This window comes from Rhipicephalus microplus, chromosome 7 (genome assembly GCF_043290135.1).
Source record: "Rhipicephalus microplus isolate Deutch F79 chromosome 7, USDA_Rmic, whole genome shotgun sequence".
NCBI classification, from domain to species: Eukaryota; Metazoa; Arthropoda; class Arachnida; order Ixodida; family Ixodidae; genus Rhipicephalus; species Rhipicephalus microplus.
This window is the reverse complement of record NC_134706.1, coordinates 72,007,906-72,022,944: the sequence shown is the minus strand read 5'-3', so window position 1 is coordinate 72,022,944 and position 15,039 is coordinate 72,007,906.

Here is a 15,039-nt window from a genome sequence, read left to right as displayed (position 1 = left end):
AACAGTTTGAAAATCTACAGAATCTTTCAACTTTTGGTGACACTCCCATCACTGTAACGCCACACAGATCTATGAACACAACCCATGGAGTAGTATCTGATGCTGATTTGCTCGCCTTGACCGAAGATAACTTCTGGAGGAGTGGAAGAGTCAGAATATGACCAATGTTCAAAGGATCATCATTAGACGAGACAACAAGGTAACAACAACGAAACACCTAATACTCACGTTCGCTTCCAGTAATCTGCCAGAAAGTATTCAAACAGGGTACACGAAGACGTCGATCAGACCATACTTACCTAACCCACGTCGTTGGTTTATATGCCAGTAGTATGGTCACGGCTCACAAAGCTGTCGTGGTCACCAAACTTGTGCACAATGTGGAATGTCAGGCCACAATTCTGACAATTGCAAAGAACCATCACACTGTGTGAACTGTGGCGGAAATCATGCCGCATACTCACGGTCTTGCGCATTCTGGGAAAAAGAAAAAGAAATCATCACATTGAAAATTAAAGAAAATATCACATTCAAGGAAGCAAGACGGAGAGTGTCGCCATTTTACGGGGCTACATATGCTGATGCAGCGCGTCAGGGGGCAACGCCGCACCAGCCCTCGCCACTCCTTCGGCCAGCGCAGAGCGAGCCGTCGGCTGTGGCGCCTGCCCTCAAGGCGGCAGTAGTTCAGTCTACTCCACCTCCTAGCGAATTGAGGCCGGAGACTCCAGGGTCCTCTGGTCTCAAGGCCTCCCCTCACCAGACGAAGCCTAAAATCCGAACCACCAGCTCGCATGTGCGGGCACCCAGTGCCTCTGAGGAAGCAATAGACACAACGGTACCCTTGGTACCAAAAGCGAGGCGCGGCTCCTTGGAGCGCGCCAAGAAAAATAAAAAATCAATAACGGGGCCGGACGACCGTCTTGCCACCTGAATTAACGAGCTCACTCCAACACAGGATACTCTTTGTACACACAGCAGCACCTCTCTAGTTTAAATATGCAGACAGAAATATTACAGTGGAACATCGAAGGCCTTCTTCGAAACCTCGATGACTTACAAGAACTCCTCCATGAACACAATCCAAGAGTGCTGTGTGTACAAGAGACACATTTAAAACGAACACAAACTTTTTACGTAACTACGTAATCTTCCGAAAGAATAGAGATGACGCCATGCCACCATCCGGTGGTGTAGCGGTTATAGTTACTCAAGGTATAGCATGCACACAATTACCCATTAAATCTTCCCTCAAGGTGGCAGCTGTCCGAGCAGTTATTTTAAACAAAGTTGTCACTGTCTGCTCTTTGTACATACCTCCGCACCACCGTCTTGAAAAACTTCCATTCCAGTCTTCAATAGACGAACTACCTGAACCTCATCTGGTCCTTGGGGACCTGAACGCACATAATGGTCTGTGGGGTGACTCTCGCTGTGATGCACGAGGTCATCTCATTGAACAATTCCTCATTTCATCAGGTGCTTGTCTGTTGAATAGGAAAGAGGCAGCATACTATAACCTTGCCAACAAAACTTACTCTTCTATATAGACCTCAGTATCGCATCTCCTTCACTTGTACCATTACTTCAGTGGAAAGTCATAAATAACCCATACGGAAGTGACCATTTTCCTTTAGTTTTGAGTACACCAATAATATATGAATGTCCTCCACATGTTCCCAAATGGCTGGTAAACAAAGCCGACTGGGAACAATTTCAAAAGCTTACTCACTTAAATTGGACTGACATATGTGGATTAGGCATAGATGAAGCTGTGCAGTACTTCACGGCCTTTCTTACTGACGCAGCAGCCAAGTGCATTCAACAAACATCTGGACTGCCCGGCAAACGACACGTCCCCCGTGGTGGAACACTGAGTGTCAGAATGCGTGAAAGGAACAGAACAGGGCATGGAGGTTTCTGCGGAACTCGCCGACAGCGGAAAACCTTGAGAGAAAATGAAATCTCGAGGCAGGAGAACGCGTCGGCAGGCCAGAAGAGAAAGCTGGCAGAAGTTTTTGTTAGGGATGAAATCATACACACAGGAGGCTAAAGTCTGGAACATGGTTCGTAGGGTAGCAGGAAGAAAAGTACACTCACTCCCACTCGTAAACAATCAGGCTGGTACGTTGGAAGATCAGGCAAACTTCCTCGGTGCACACTTTGAACGGGTATCCAGTTCGTCCCACTATACTGACACTTTCCAAAAATACAAAACAAGAATAGAAAAGCAGAATTTCGAACACAAATCCACTAGATACGAGGCATATAACCAAGCCTTCAGTCTAGCTGAGCTCCGAACATCTCTAAACTCCTGCAGTACTTCTGCCCCAGGTTCTGACCGTGTGGTGTATGAAATGTAAAAAAAACCTACCAGCAGAAACACGAAAAAACTTACTTTGTTTGTACAATGCTATATAGTTTTCTGGCACTATCCCTACCTCCTGGAAAGAGGCTATTATTATTCCCTTTTTGAAAGAGGGCAAGGACCCTTCTTTAGCTTCAAGTTATAGGTCAATTGCACTTACAAGTTGCTTGTGCAAAGTCTTCGAAAAAATGATGAACTGCCGACTTGTACACATCCTTGAAACAAACAATTTGCTCGACCCATTTCAGTGCGGGTTTCGAGAAAGTAGATCCACCACAGACCACCTTGTTCGTATCGAAGTACAGATCAGAGACGCCTTCGTTCATAAACAATATTTTCTCTCTGTGTTCCTCGTTATCGAAAAGGCTTATGATACAACATGGCGTTTTGGAATTCTAAGAGACCTGTCCCACCTTGGTGTGCGCGGAAGAATGTTTAACATAACCGAACGTTACCTGTCAAACCGGACATTCCGTGTCTTTGTGAGCAGTGTTCTCTCCCAAACATTTGTCCAGGAAACAGGCGTGCCACAAGGTGGTGTACTTAGTTGCACACTTTTTATTATCAAAATGAATTCCTTGCACTTGTCCATCCCCAGAAATATGTTCTATTGTACATATGTCGACGACCTTCAACTTAGCTTCAAGTCATGCAACTTGGCAATGTGTGAGCAGCAGGTTCAGCTGGGTTTAAACAAGGTCTCCAAATGGGCAGATGAAAACGGATTTCGACTTGACCCACAAAAAAAACACGTGTGTCTTGTTCTCTCGAAAGAGAGGCATGCACTCCGAACCTGACATTCGACTGAATGGACAACATCTGTCTGTGAATGCGGAGCATAAATTCCTAGACTTAATCTTGGACAACATGTTGACCTTCGTACCACATATAAAGTATTTAAAAACAAAATGTTTAAAAGCCATGAATGTTATAAAAGTGTTGTCACGTACTACGTGGGGTAGTGACAGAAAATGCCTCATGAACCTGTATAAAAGCCTCATTCACACCCGCTTAGATTACGGGGCCATTGTTTATCAGTCTGCGACTCAAAATGCTTTGAAGATGCTGGACCCCGTGCACCATTTGGGCATCCGCCTTTTTACGGGTGCTTTTCGCACCAGCCCCGTAGAAAGCCTTTACGTTGAGTCAAATGAGTGGTCGCTTCATCTGCAAAGAACTTACATATCCTTTGTATATTTCCTTAAGGTGAAAGCAGACGAGAGGCACCCCTCATACTCTACTATTATTGATTTGTCGAGCTCCATTCTGTTTCGAAACAGGCCTTCAATGAGGCAGCCCTTCTCAGTTCACCTGAAGGGTCTAGCTGAGGACACTGCAGTGTCACTCGAACACAGTTTAATGGCTCCTGTAGCATACCTTTCACCGTGGCAGTGGCAGACAATAGATTGCGATGTGTCCTTCCTAGAAATTACTAAACATGCGCCTATTGCCCATATTCGAACATACTTCCTGGAACTTCAACACAAATACGCACGTCCTGAGTTCTTTACAGATGCCTCTAAGTCTAACTCCTCTGTGTCCTACCCTGCTGTTGGCCCTTTCTTTTCGAATGCTGGCCCTCTACATCCCGGCACAAGTATCTTCAAAGCGGAAGCTTACGCGATACTTGTGGCAGCTAAACACATCAAACAATTACAAATACAAAAAGCAGTAATTTATACAGACTCCCTCAGTGTGGTAACGGCTCTGCGCAGTCTTAAAAAACAAAAAAACCCTGTCCTCGTTTCACTTTACTCCATTTTATGCACACTCTACACACTCAACCAACATGTTGTTGTGTGCTGGGTGCCAGGGCACCGTGAGATTCAAGGCAACATGATGGCGGATCAGCTTGCTGCATCCGTCCATGAGAGCACCCCAATTACATCCATATCAATTCGGCCCTTGATCTTAAGCCGTCTCTCAAACGAAAGCTCAGGGACTACTGGCAGAGCAAGTGAAATACACACACACAAAACAAACTACACGTTATCTAGCCACACCTTCGCCATTTACCACAAGTATCAAAATCACGTCTAACAGAAGTAACACTAACAAGACTCAGGATAGGACACACATACACGACACACACACACATCTTTTGTCCGGTGGTGATCCACCGTTGTGTGATAAATGTGGTGAGGCATTAACAGTTCTTCACGTTTTAATCCAATGTAAACAGTTAGACACTCTAAGAAGACAACACTTTCCATTACCCTACCAACAACATATACCTTTACACCCTGCAATGTACGTTGGTAGGGAACCGCTTTTTAGTCATAAACCATTGTTAGCGTTTTTAAAAGAAATTCATAATTTTCATATCATATACCCGGGAGTTCCGTAGCACAACCTCTCCAGAGAGGATTTTGCTGCAGTGGCTACACAGGGAAGCACTTGCCTCACGGCCCTTGGACGCAAGGGTATGAACGAGTGAGGTACTTGTGCTAATGCCTTACATGCCCACCATCGTTTTTCATTATCACCAACTTCTGTCACCTATTCACACCACGCACACCTTTTACGGCATAGTCATGATTTTATTACTTGTATGATTTTACCCGCCTTACTGCTAGGACTTTTATGGCCCTTATACAGCCGCTAATTACAATCATTGTCCACATTCCTTGTCCCATGAACTTGCGCTCTTTGGCCATCAAATGGTCCTTGCACAAAAAAACACCATATATCATCATTTCACAGGATCCAGCTCAGAGAGAGAGAGTGTGCGATAAGAGTGGATTTTTAGACCTAAAGTTTGACGACGGTGTTGTTATGGCAGATAAAAGCTTTCTCATCTAAGATCTCTCGAAAAAGAATGAAGTGAAACCCGACCTACCGCCATTTCTTAACAATGGCACATTTTCGCCTGATGAAGTGAAATCTACAAAGGATATGGCTGTTTTGCGGATACAGGTGGAGCGGCGGATACAACAGATACAGGCATTCTACGTTTTTTATTGCCCCTTACCATTAACCTTGGCTCCACTGATTAATCGAATTTGGACTGTGACGGCAATCCTGAGCAACATCCTGTCTTGTCTGAATTAACAGTCGAGTGGCAAACCGCAAGAAGAGCCTTAGATGTGGCAAGCAAAAAAATTACGCCCACTTTCCTACGAGGGAATGCCTGCGAAGGATGCAGAGCGCAACGCGGCTCCATCTAAATGGCACTTTGCAACTTATCACAAAGTATATATATATTTGAACTGCACCAACGAAGTGCAAGGGTTTTTTCCTAATGCGCATTTGCTTTCAACACACGAGCCCACTTTAACTTTAAAAGCTCTGAAGCGACAAGGTTGCTGGTGTCTTCCTGGGCCGGCACGAGCCCCGATCATGAGATGGCTGCTGGAGCCACAGTGTTGCCGGCGTCTTCCTGTGCACACGTTGCCCATTCATTTTCTTTCCCTGCCACTAATTCCAATTCCACCTATTTTTTACAATTTTATGACCACCTTCACGTTCGAATGAACAAGCTTTCGCTGTACTAATTTCCATTAGATCTTCAGTTAGTCTTATTTCAAATCAAATTCGCCCGCAATGAACAGTTGTGGTTTCTTTTTATGAACCCTCCAGAACACACCAGTTTTAACTGCAAAAAACGTTTTCTGGCAAATGAGGTTTCTTAAAACAATAAATAATGCTTACTGACCATTTGTGGAGGACAGCTGTGATGCGATCACACTAAGGGTTGTGATGCGCGGGGCAGTTTCTAACAGCTAGTTAGAGTAAGCTGTTGGCTCGCTGTGCCTTCCGTGAATAAAAGTTGAGAGAGAACTACTACCTGGGTCATTTTGCTTCAAATTGCCCTAGGCTTTTTTCGACTCTGTATTTATCAAAGCTGAATTCACCCCCGTCCCTTCCTGCCTACTCCCTAAAGGAGCGCACCATTATTTTGTTTGTGTATATCACATAGCCGTGTGACACACATGTTGCTCGAAATAATACTAATTTACATGGCTGCAGCAAAGCATCAACCAAAACGATCAAAAAGCAGCAAGTTAAAGTGAACAAGCTGTGAGAAAACTGACCAAAAGGTGTCTGCGCAGAAGGGAGATTTTAGAATACTTTTAGACGCGTACTTCCAGTACAAAGCTTAACTGCTTATCTTCCAGATGCCTTCGAACATAGACAAAGTGGAAAAGCTTCTTTGAGAGTCAAAGCTTTTGCCACTCAAAGAAGGTTGCAGCTTAGTTTTGAGCAGCACAACACATTTGAGTATTCGTATCTCCTTTAAACTTTTCCAAAGACCTCTTGTAGATATATTAGGCGGCAATACAAAATATTCTGATATAAGTGGGTACAAACACACAGAACACATCAGGAACGGGTTTAGAATATTGAAAACTTTTTAATTTATTTGTCTGCACCACAAAATACTTTTGTACATCTTCCTAAACTCTACAATGTGACCTTTAAAAATAGACCTCAATGAACAAAAAGAATGCATGAAGATTTACAAACTAACCACATAAACTACCAGAAATAACTACCAGTGCACTAGCAAGTGCCCTTCTGCCTGGTGCCTGCCGTGTTGGCAGAATGGCTGAGGCCGTGCGCTGCTGAGCTTTATGACGTGGGTCCTTTTTCAGTCTTTCGGCTGCTTTGCAGTTGCAAGTGAAAAGCGAAAACCCAAGTTTTCAAGATTTGGGCAACTATTAAAGAGCTCCAGATGGTCAAAGTTATTCGGAGCCCTCCACTACAGCACGCCTCTTAGGTTAGGTGTAGCTTTGGCGCACTAAGCAGCCGAAATCTGGAAGCTTCACTGATTACCGCCTGGCAAGATGGGGCAGCGTGTGCTCAAAAAACAAGGAATCAACCTTTTTGCGAATATCCTCCTACTCGTTCCTGTTGAACCAATTGCGCTCAATGCCAATCCACTTTTACTTACACACGACAAAATCACCCCAAAAGCAGCCAGTGAGAACCATCTGCCCAAGAACCTGAGCATAATACTCATGTTCTCTGTCCAGCTACGGTTCACCATTTTCTCTGAACACCAAGAAAAACTTTCTTTTCTTCGCTTCTTCTGGCTCAGAGTCTTTTAGCGAATGGAGGCACTTGACCTCCAAAACACCATATGAAAGTTCTTCCGAGTAGTACACGATTCCCTCTTGCGTTGCACCCAACCAAGAAAGGGCACACAGGGTCTGCCACAAGGCCGCAAAGCTGCACTGACACATTGTGCCCGTAGCTGTTCATGACAGCTATATACCTATCTTTGGTCATGTTTTATTCCTTATGCCGTATCGCACCGGACGGACGTGCGTGAGGTCCTTCGGCTCAATGAGGTTACGGAGGCCCTTGTCCGTTCATGCCTGCATCCTGACGACTTGGCCGAAAATTGATGCAGCGTGTCGATTGGCCCGTGCATGTCGCCAGCGTTTACTGAACGATTGCTGTCTTGAGTTCAGCTCGAGCTGCCGAGCTTCTTGTTGTGACAGCTGGATCTCCTGCACAGTGTGGAATTAAATACAGCATGAGAAAATGCTTCAAACATTTAGCGGCTCAGAGCTTTCATACACTGTACTTTGACTACTAGCAAGACCCAATCAGCTTTCCTGCAGCGTAGCTGGTATATCAATGTTTGTTTTTGGTGCCGTGCTGCACTAAGAAACTTAATAGCCCGTCATAAAACGAGAGATTTAGAAGCCACAATTAGAAGAGTCAATGGCATGAATGGCAGAACAGCGGCAGCAATTAAATTGTGCTTTTTAATAAGAACAGGCAAGAAAGGAGCACAGTTCCCGTTTTTTTTAAACAAAGCTTGGATAGCGAGGATTTTATATATATATATATATATATATATATATATATATATATATATATATATATATATATACATATATATATACATATATATATATCATATATATGTATATATATATATAATTATATTTTGCATTCGCATATAGAAGCTCATAAGGCTGCAAGTGTTTTCAAAATGCAAGGCAACAAAAAGAAGTGCCCACGTGTGTCCCTTCAGGTTTAAGATGGCATATGCAGTGGATGTTGGCTGCGCACATAAAAAAAACAACGGGGTGTTTGTCTTCCTCGCAAAAAAAGCTAGAGATTCGGGCTTGAGGGAGGTACACACCCAACCGAGGTATCGGTGTTCGCACAACGGAACGACTGCACCCCCGAGTCGAAGCTCCACCATCTGCCGCTGCAGCGTTAGAGCCCGATGATCCCTATTATAAACCTCTATTGTTTTAATGCAGGTATGACAAAATCAGAGGACATGCACTCGACAGAGGCCCCGAGTTCAATTAGTGTAAGTCTTGATTTAAACTACACTGATACATCGGAATGAATCAAAATACGGATATTGGGTGGTAAAACTAGCAAATAGCAAATGTTAGCCTGTAGAAGCACCTATGAGTGAGACTGTTTATTAACCATAGAGCTTAACATCCTTCAAAGTGTAGAACATAAAGCAATGGTCCACACTGATAAAATAAAGCACAGCATTAGTGCTGGGCTTGCCCCTAGTTAAAAATTGCTTAACCACTATCTTCACTGGGGCCATTGTCTTCACATTCGTAACATTTGGTAAAACCATATAGGGCATTCATCATTTTCTCATTCTCTCTTTTTACAGAGAACTGCATAAGAATGTTATTAGGCTGCATGTGCTCTACATCTAGGACTACCTAATAAGTTAAAAGCATGAATGGTACACGCTCTACCAGTGCAGAGACAAGTATCTTTTCTAAACTGTACTTACAGTCAACACCCTCCACTCTTCAGCCGTGAATCGGCCGGGCAAGGGTGGCTGTGAGGCTCCGTCGCTAAACAGAGGGAAACTGGCACTGGTGTCACGGTGGCTACCCCTTGCGTAATGCTGGGTGACATCCACGTAGTGAAGCCTGCAGGCAGTATTGCCTGCTGGTACGACAGTGCAGACCCAGAGGCGCAGGCCCAACCTTTGTATCCACTGACGGCCTCATAGTAGCAAAGAGAATGGCAGCAAATTCGAACGTCCCGAGGCTCTAGAGGTCGTCTTCAGGCTCTGGATCGCTTGAAGGTGTCGCCGCTCCTTTTCCTCCTCAGCCCGTGCTTCAAAAATTTGCACGGGCATCGTCATGCCCGTGCCACCCTCACGTGGACTTCGCCAGTGCATGTTCTGCACGGTCATGGGGCTGATGCCTTGTCGTTGGGGGCGCCTCCATTGCTGCATCAACTCGGTGCATAAAAGCTCTGGTGGTGCCTCTTTGAAGCCATTCTGCTTCAGCAGAACAAGGACGCGCAGAGGCGCAAGGATGTGACTGGAAGCACCACCAGCCCCAGCGGGGCACTCACAAAAAGAATCGGCCGCTGCTTCACTGTCGCTCTTCTAAGCCAAGCAGACTTTGTACGGCCAGCCACTCTTCTGGCTTCGGTAGCACGTGGCACGTGCATAGACAACCCCAAGACTGTAAGAGCAACAACAACAACAAAAAATAACTTTGTAAGCTGCACACAGTCAAGTTTGTCATCTTTTTACCGAGTGCCATATCAAAAGTACGAATACAGCTGTCGTGGCACTTGCCATGACAGCTTTATGCAGAGCAACAAAGTTATGCCACCTACTCTCCACAAAGCACTGACTACGTCATTCGGAAAAACCCCTGCGCAGCTTACGCTACACTGCAATAATACAAAACCTGCATAAGTTCTTCGTTGTGAGCAAGCTCTTGCGAAACCTCAGAAACACTGATATTTATTGACGAGTTCGAAAATCGAATGCCAATAAAAAACCTCCTATTAAATCTGGTTTTTACGGAGTCTCACTGTTCACTTACGTTGGCACTTGTGGTATATCTGTTCCGTTCTTTCTAGCTGTCCCTGTAGACCCGTTAGTCTAAATGTTTAGTGAACAAACTAGCTTACGTCGTTACAAATCAGCATGCGCACGTAAAGGCAGGACATTAATATTAAACCAGTATTGCATACGTGCAGAAACAAAATTTCTTTGAACAAAAAAATGTTTTGATAGTACGAGCGATGGGCTTCGACGCATGCACACTGCACCACTGGAACAACTATGAAGTTGCTGCGCGACAACGCCTGCTGATCGGACGTGCTAAAAATAAACGCCGAACCATAGCCTCCTCTTGCCAAACCATAATTACAAGTTATCTAAGCACGTGAGCACGTGAAAGAAACACGAAGTGACATGACCGACCTTGCCGAGAACGCTCGCACGACGTTAACATTGGCGGCACAATTTGTACGTTGCTACAAAAGGAAAACACTACATGCTTTCAGAATGTTACATAAAACGTCGCTTACGTACCTTGTGTCACAGGCGTTTTTCACAACTGACGACGGCAAGGTGTACGTTTCCACGGCGAAGACATAAGATTTGGTTTGCTGCTTGGATGACGTCGGAGCCTGGTTTTTGAAGTCCGCTACAGAGTCATTCGATATATGCGGCAAGTTTTCGAAACAGTTTCTCCACATCACATTTTTGGGCACTGGGAAACGTCTTGCTGTGGCCATCCCAGTAGCTCAGCGCAGTGAAGTATGCATTCAGAAGTCGTACGGCCGTACTTGCGAACGCGTTTCAGTCGACCGCTCGCCCACATTAAAATGGTGAAGGGGTCGAAATGCAAACTATTGCCAGAGCACAAAGTGATTTCGCATATGGTCTATTGGGCTAGTTGTACATTGCGAATGCCACATTATTCTTACTCCAGTGCGTTTAGTGCCCTAATTTAAAAAGTTTTAGCATTCGGCTCATAGAAAGTACGTAGCCACACCTTGGGACAGACGTTTGGGACTATACTGTACATTTTGTAAAATAATCAGTTTCCTGTGGCGTAACCTTGTAAATGCTGCAAAAGAGGAAAAGCAAGAAGTTTGGCATTTTAGTGAAGGTATGGTACAACTGTTTCAGTATTCATTGTTGCTTGAGTTGACAGTAGCTACTGTTACAAATCAAGAACAAGAAGACAATGCCACTTATATCTACGTACGTTTCAAGAGATCAAATGGTGGGAACGATATAGCATAAAGGAAAAGTATCGCCAAAATTTGAGGCGCACATTAGTTGACACTCGGCCTTTTTAATTATGGCTACCTTTTGAGCAGTGGTTCAACTTCTGCAGCAGAACGACCAGAAAACGCAGACTGCTCAAATTTACGGATAATAATGTTTTGTGTCAGACGAACTCTTAGAGTTGTTTCATGGCTCAGGCTGCTCGAGAAAAAAAAACACAAATAAGGTCTCCTTCTAATATTCCCTTTTTGGGGCTGACAAATGCGTTCAGGGTTTACAGGAGGCTGCACCCAACAGGAGCCAGAATTTTCAGAATTTCCTGATGCACTGTAACAAGATGACACGAATTACATTTGGCTAGCTTTTGCATCAAGTAACACTAGTTTTTTGTCATGGTCTTCGTAATAAGCAAATATTAAAGTACAAAGCAACAACATAAGCAAAAAATTGCTAATAGAGTGTTGTAAACTTAACGCTTACGGGGCTAGAAAGATGGGAACGAACCATTTTAACACGTCTAAAAACGTAGGGGGCATTTCACGCAGTTTAGTTTCTCGTGCTCACTTTTTGCCATTTTTTTACAATACCTGTTTTGTGAAACAATGAAACATTTCAGGAGTCAGAGCTTTAAAATATGTATGTACAAATGCATACCTTAGGGAAACATGCCGAAAAAATGTTTTATCAGAAATGTAATATTTCTGACGAATACATTAGCTTTACACAAGAAATGCGTGGATGGGAATAAGTGCTAAGACACCTGACTTTGAACTTACTATTCATTCACTCTTTGGAGGCACAACCGCACACCTTCTCAGCACATTCGGTGTAAAAAGCTGCAAAATAGCGCGCTGTTAGCTGCGTGTAAAGTATTGTTGCCATTTAACATATAGATGACCGGCTAATAAAATATGATAAATAAATGCACGACGTACTTTTAAAAGAGTAAAAAAGTTTGGCTAACATCAATACCACTTTTGATCACAATATAAGTCGTGCTAACACTCAAAATCGTGTGTATTAGCAAGTCACAGAAACGCAGAGCCATTAAAGTCACTCCCTCTTCCAGCTCTGTCCAGTCTTCTCCGCACTTTTTTGCTCTACTCTTCCGGCCACAAGTTCAAACACACATACACAAACACTGACAAAAACTAGCACACTGAACACACACTCCCACGCACTAACAGTTCCACGAAGTCAGAGGGCACGGTGATTCGCTTCGTCATTCGGGAACACTAAGTGACGAACTATCTGCAGGCCATGAATGCGCGAAGTGTCTTATTTAGCCTTTTGCAATAGAAGCAGCATAACAGCAAAGCAGGGCTACCTCATTCCTACTGGCGGTGCGCACTACAGCAATAGAGGCTCACCGATCTCCGCAGCTATAAACCAAGAAGGCCAGTCCGAGCCCTCGAAGAAACTACACACCCAGAAAAAAAACAACTTATAAATTAGGTTAGGGAGCAGTCGCGTGCACTGGGCGGACCTGATATTCATTACACCCTCGTTAATAGAAGCGAAATGATATTAAATGAAAAGAACGCACACGTCACTACACAAACATGATAGTTTTTTACGGTTCAAAAGCCACAGCTTGGCCGGAAAGGCCAAGATATTAACGCGTTAGAAACTAACTGAAAGGTCACGCGCAGAATAAAAAGCAGATCGAAACCTGCCTCGGGTCCCTCATGCACAAATGACGCACAAAACGTGCTAACAGGTACAGATGCACGCGAATAAGCGTCTCATTTGTTACCTTGCCGTGTCTGAAAACCACGCGCTTGTCAGAAACGAAGATTGCAATGATTGCAGTGACCTTTGTGCACCAGGTAAATACAGCAGAACAATTCCTGGTAAAGCCCAAGGACAGCAAAAACATATGACCTTTTCCTCCTCACCGAGCAAAGTATGCGTATAGGAGATTACAGCGGACGCCGCCATCCGATATGGCGACGCGCGCCTTTTGCGCAATATTGCTGGTAATGTTAAAACCACAATACCCTCCCCCCCCCCCCCGAGATACTTGTGAGCAGCGACTAGTGGTAGCTATAAGTAGCTTGTCACTTGAGCGGTGAAGGATGTGCTACGGGATGGCTCAGTGCTTAATGCCTCGCTTTTACGACGCAGAGGTCCCACGTTTGATTCCGTGCGCCAGACTGTTTTGGTTTTCTGGATTTTTTTTTTCTTTCTTGCATTTTCGTATACATAGATACGTATACATATACGGTGCACGACGCTGACGCCCGCGCCGACCTCAACGCAGACGCCGGCGGAAAACCAGCCTGGAGTGTCCATATAGTTGCGATCGCAATAACATAAAGAAAAGTCATTGATCCCATGTACATTAGCAATCAGTATGTTATGAGAAGCATGGGGAGCGAAAGTGACTGTTTTTAATTTTTACTTCAGCAAAATGTTACGAATGGCGTTAAAGATAATTACGAATCTTGTTCGCACCAGCATATGTTGAACAATCGTGCGTGTTTTATATAAACAGTTTTTTACAGCTGCGTAACGATGCCAAAAAGAACGTCGCTATTAGCACGGTCACAAGCGGTAAATCTGATATATAGCGCTTGTGCTCGCCAGAGTGGTTGACCTGGACTTTGTTACTGTGACGATGACAGCGTCGTTGGCGCGCAGGCGCGCCCTACACCAAACTACGAAGACAAAAGCAGGACCAGGATCGGGTATTGTCTCTGTCTGCTTCCTAAATATAGCACCGTTACCGAAAACCTTTGGCGAACCCCAGCTACTAGCTTGAGGTAATGTGCTTTCCAGAAGAACGCTGCCAGGCTTCCTCTTTGAAGGAACCCACAAGTTGGCATCCGCCACAAATATCCATCCCACCACCAGCGGACGGCATTCGTGCCACGACAATTGTCGCGGAGATATACTTGTCCGGCGGTGTGCTACTTCACAAATGCAATGCGCTAGGGTTGATTTCTGAGAAAGCGGTTCTCGCTTTCCAAGGCGCAGATCACTCAACATTTACCCCACCTCCACCTTAGCTATCAAGGGAGGCCGTTCACACTTCCTTGGCCGTGCGTCTCCTTTCTGTGAGTGCTACATTCACCGAATATTGTGCAGACGTGGTTTCTCACTCATCAGGCCCCACATCCGAGAGCTGCGCAGAGCTCCGGCGTGCTCTCACACAACTGTATGAACAGCTCCACCACTCGGCGTCGTTCAGCTCCGAGGTCCAGCCAGCCGCCACACCAAACACCACTTTTTCGAAATACTGGAGTTCTGAGGCTTCCAGGATGACGTTGACATTTGAGTGGCGACTGCCAACGCACTCAGTTCTCTTCATGTCTGTCCCGATAATAATAAATGGGAGGTGGGCGTCACCCGCCTGTGGCCGGGGTGCAGTCACTGTGACTTGCCGTCGCTTTGTTCTCTAAAACGCTCGTTTTAGTGTCAGTTACCGAATTCGGGCACAGTGTTGGTGCACATGCGACTAACAACTATTTATAGCTCAGCATACTATACCACAGCCAACTGATGTCTTGATCACTCACTGATTCAAAAATATTATTTACGGAATAGAACCCCGCAGGCGCGTCTACGCAAGCAGGCGTTTGGTGTGTAGCGACACCACGTACCCGAGCTAACGGTGGTGGTTTCGACTCCCTCCCACGCCTAGCCGTGCGTGGATTTGCCATGTCCGGGGAAAGGGGGATCCTGG